This window comes from Sceloporus undulatus, chromosome 8 (genome assembly GCF_019175285.1).
Source record: "Sceloporus undulatus isolate JIND9_A2432 ecotype Alabama chromosome 8, SceUnd_v1.1, whole genome shotgun sequence".
NCBI classification, from domain to species: Eukaryota; Metazoa; Chordata; class Lepidosauria; order Squamata; family Phrynosomatidae; genus Sceloporus; species Sceloporus undulatus.
This window is the reverse complement of record NC_056529.1, coordinates 25563489-25568558: the sequence shown is the minus strand read 5'-3', so window position 1 is coordinate 25568558 and position 5070 is coordinate 25563489. Positions and strand designations below refer to the sequence as shown.

The following is a 5070-nucleotide window of genomic DNA, read 5'->3' as shown; positions in this document are numbered from 1 at the left end:
AAAGAGAATATAACAGAATAGATCCGTTTCGCTTTTGCGTCCTTTTGTACCTTTCTATCTCTCCCCTCCAAAAAAAAGATATCTTATTTTATTTGGTTCCTGCGCTCTCATAATAATAATAATAATAATAATAATAATAATAATAATAATAATAATAATAATAATAATAATAATACCTATTTATCTGCATTCTCAACTCAACGCTAGACCCAGATTCCCTTGAAACGTGCAGGGCGCAAAATAGGATAAATGACATTAAAATAGAATAGCATAGAATATATATATATATATATCCCTTTCGCTTTTGCATCCGCACCTACCTTTCTCCACCCCCCCAAAATCTGCAACAACAACAACAACAATAATAATAACTATTTATCTGCAATCTCCCCCAATGCCAGACCCACCTTCCCTTGAAATTTGCAGGGCGCTAAATAAAAATAAAAATAAAAATAAAATAAAATAGATACCTTTCACTTTTGCATCCTTACCTACCTTTCTTCCCCTCAAAAATACTGTATTAAAATTATATATATATACACACACACACACACACACATATTTATGTGCAGTGTCCCCCAATATCAGACCCATACTCCCTTGAAATTTGCAGGGCACTTAATAAAATGAAATAAAATTAAAATTAAATTAAATTAAAATAAAATAAATCCCTTTCGCTTTTGCATCGGGACGCAAAATTATTATTATTATTATTATTATTATTATTATTATTATTATTATTATTATTTATACCTATACCTATTTATCTCCAATCTCCCCCCAACGCCAACGCTGACATTCTCTTTCCTTTGAAATTTGTTAAAATAATAATAATAATAATAATAATAATAATAATAATTTTACCTATTTATCTCCATATCCGACATCTCCCTGAAATTTGCCAAAATAATAAAATTAATAATAATTAATAATAATAAATAAACACCCATTTTTTTTTTCTTACAAACAAATGCTACCCTACTCCACCCCACACCCCAATTCCCCAGAAATGATTGCAATTATTAAAAGCCCATTAATTCCGGAGGAGGCTGGGATCGCTGGCTTCCCAGGCCTCGTTAAAGATCTGATCCCTCCTGGCATCGGGGACTTTATTGCAAAGAAATTGATAAAGCAATCAGGCAAGGACTAGGAGAAAGCGATTTGCCCACCCCTTCCTTTCCTTCCCACCCTCCTTTTTTTCTTCTCTCTGTCGATCATTGCCTTCTCTCAACTACCTACATCCAAGAGGCAGCAACTGAATTTCTGAGCCCGACTCACCTTTAATAATATTGACATAGCTTCATGGCGGACGAGGGGGGGGCCATAATATTGGGTTAAGCAGGGGAAAATTATGATTCAAAAGCAAGCCAGGAAGGAGGAACGTAGCAAAGGTAAGGATGCAAAAACGAGAGAAGAGCCGCTTTTCTTCTTTGCCTCAGAAATGGGCCATGTCCCTTTTGCGGCCAGTTTTTGCGCAAAATCTGAAGTTCCCTTGTCAAGGAAAATCCCATAAATAGGGGTTTCTCCAGAAAACGACTTGAAGGGTATAACAACAAACACCAACAATAATAATAACAAAACAACAAAGGGCGGGTTGATTACGTTGGGTAGGAACTTCATACCACTTGCTTGGAGGATGCTGTTTTGGGTCACTTGGTTCTAAGCTTGGTTTTTCTAGGGCTTCCCAAACTTTTGCCTGCTTGTTTGGGACTACAGTCCAGAAGTAATAGCGGCTTGGGCCAAGTTTGGCTGGGAATAATCCTTGCTTAGATCTTGGGACTGCCGGTTCCCACATTTCTGGGCTGTTGGGCCAACGGGGCTTTGGGGGGTCTGGAGTCCAAAACACTGGAAGACCAAAGCCGGGGAATCATGCTTTGGGACTTAGGTCCCAATTATGACTGTTTGGCCAAGTTGGCAGGGGCTTCTGGGAGCCTGAAGTCCAAAACATCACTTGGAAGACCAAAGTTTGGGAATCAGTGCTTAGATTTGGGGACTCGACCCCATTCATTCCTGACTGTTGGCCAAGTTGGTTGTTGCTTCTAGGGTCTGAAGTCCCAAAACAAAAAACGACTTGCGCCCCCAGTCGAGTAGACAGTTCTCCCAGTTTCCCCGTTAGATGACCCATAGAGACCCTCTGTGCTGAAGTCCACTAAACCCCTTGGATTGAGAAAAGGATATCCAAGGCGATAACACTGGAAATGGAAAATTATTGATTTCAATGATGCCATCCGAAACCTGTGTCAAACCATACGAGTAAACGCCCTTGCTCCGATGTGGTTTACTCGATCCAGCCTCATCAGAATTGCATCTACACTGCAGAAATAACCCACTTTGACACCCCCTTCTGGGCTGCCAATTGCTATGGGATTCTGACAACTGTCGTTATGTGGAATAATTACTTGCGTCTGCACTGGGGATAAATAACCCGGTCGATATCACTGGACTCCCATGGCTCCAGCGCGGATGCTGGGATCTGTAGTCCTCTCTTGAGCGCCCTGATAGCCAACTATAGATCACTAGAGCCATCGAATGGAATCCAAAACCAAAACGTTCCAAAAGGACCATTGCTAGGATCCAGGGCAGTCCCACGCTTTGGTAACAAAGCGGGTTATCTCTGCATTGCGGTGCACCCTTTAGTCTTCTAATTTGGGGAGGCCCCTCTTTTTCTGTTTGTGTCCAAAATCTGGACTTGGAAAGCTCCTTTTGTCTCTTGAACCGGGGTCGAAAATGTGTGTTTTAAAAAATGTCAATTTCGTTTGAGGAAAGGAGAGCACGGGATGGGGAAGGAATAAGAACGGAAAGAGACAAAGAGAGATGAAAACATTATAACACTAAAACTGCAAACTGTTATGCTTTTAAAAATTGGTTGTCTGGAAAAAAAGCGGACAAAGTGGTCTGCGGTTTGCATGCCGTTCGTTGAGAAAGAAAAGAAATTGGAGGGAATAGAAATTGGGGAGGAAAGAAAGTAGGGGAATGATGAAAAAAAGATGAAGGAAGGAAGGAAGGAAGGAAGAAAGGGAAGGAAAGGAAGAATATAGGACGGGAAAGTGACCACAATCGTGCTCTTTGCGTTTGCAGCCGTTCATTTGAGAAAGCAAGATTGGAGGGAGGGAGGAGAGGGAAAAGAAATTGGGACGGAGGAAAAGGCAAAGAGGAAGGAGGACAGGAAGGAAGGAAGGAAGAGGAACAGGAAAGGAATTGCAGATAGTTCATGGGTTTTTGCGAGGAGCGAGGTGAAACCACGATGGCTTTAAAACCCGGTTGGAGCTTGCTCCCAACTAAAACCCTATTAAAAAATCCTTCTAAACCCCTCCCCATTCAAGCCTCCAGCCTCCCCAGCCAGTCGTGCGATTTGTGTGGTTGTTGTGGTTGTGTGTGGATTTTCGACAAACTGCCATCGATCTCTAGGCATAAAAGAGAGAGAGAGAGCGAAGGAGAGGGATGCGAGGCGCCTAATCCGGGCCTCAGGAGCCGCCTTTCCGCCATGAATCATTGCTTTATGCTTCAATTCTACCCGGAGGGAAATTTTTCAAAATTGGACGCGGATCATTCATGGGCGCGTGAACTTGTTTTGCTCTATTATGCCATCGGACGCGATCATTTTTCTTTTCTAATTACGGTGGTGTCATGTCGGGCTTGTCATCAGGCGCTGATTTTCAATTTTAACTGATCATCATACATTCATTTTCCCTTTGATAACTGCTATCGAGGACGTCCGCATGCCTGGAATATTAAGAGACGAGAGCGAGGGAAGGAGAAGAGAGAGAGAAGAGAGAGAGAACCAGACCCCCCTCCTCTCCTCTCTCTCTCTGAATAGAAGACAGAAGGGAAGGAGGAGGGGGGAGTAGGAGAAAGGAGAGAAGAAATGTGGATTCGGCAATAAGCGCGCTCAGGCAGCTAATTTAGCACCTCTGATTCCCCATCTCCCATTCTCATTTCCAATTCTCCAAGGAGGAGAGAGAGAGAGAATGAGGGAGGGAAGGAAGGAAAGAGTGTGACAGAGACAGAGGGGACAGAGAGAGGAAGGGGGCGAGGGAAACAAAACACACCCCAACCCCGCCCAACAGGCACAGAATTCAGCCTGACCTCCCCCCCCCTTTTCTTGTTCTTTGGTTATCGGACCCCAAACAAAGGGGTTATGAAAAAAAGTCGAGAGGGCTGAGACAATTGAGGGGTTGCAGGGGACCTCTCTCTCTATATATATATAGATCACCCCCCCCCAAAAAATCCAGCCCAAATCCAAAAAACCTTAAAGGCCCTTGCCTCCCCCTTTTTCCAGTTTTGTTATGGGGGTGGGGACATAAAAAAAGGGGGGATCTACTGGGGGGGGGGTGGAAAGAGGGATGGAATGACCACAATAGAGCGGGTGGATAGGGGAGGCAAAAAGCCCCAATTCTGATCCATCCCCAAGGAAGAGAAATGCCTGCCTTTCGCCTATTTTTGGTCATGGGGGCGTGGGAGGGGGTTGTATTTAGGGAGTGGAAAAATGGGCGGTAATGGAAAAAAAAGAGGGATGGAGAAAATTGAGGGGTGGGGAGGAGGCTCAGGGGAACTCCCCCCAATCACCCAAATCCAAATCCAGAGAGAGAAAAAGCCTGCCTTCCCCTTCTATAGTTTTTGTGGTATGGGGGGGAGTTGGCGGAGTGTACAAAAAGGGGGGGTCCTATGGGGAAAAAGGAGGGATGGAGGAACAAAAATGGAGGGGTGGTTGGTCGAAGGGAGGGGACCCTCCCCCCCAAATCAGCCAAATCCCACTTTAAAAGGAAAGAGCAAGGCCTGCTTCCCTTGCTTTTTATTTATATGGGGGGGGGCCTTGGAAGGATTATTTAAGGGGTTGGACAAAACATGGGGGGGTGTCATGGAAAAAAGAGGGATAGAAAAATGGGAGGGTGGAAGGAAGGGGAGGGACAATCCTCCCATCCAAATCAAAGGGAGATCCAGCTTTGCTTTCCCCTTTCTGTTTTGCTTATGGGGGCGGGGGGGTTGTATTTGGGGGGGACACAAAATGGGGGGGCTATTGGAATAAAAGAGGGAAAACCCTCCTACACCTAACACCATTTTTGCGTAATT

General features: G+C 44.2%; 1 protein-coding gene across 1 annotated transcript in view; it reads left to right on the top strand.

Moving 5' to 3' along the window:
* The window catches only part of LOC121914363 (transmembrane protein 184A-like), a 308956-nt gene that overhangs the window by 293177 nt on the left and 10709 nt on the right, over positions 1–5070 (top strand). The window lies entirely within an intron of this gene.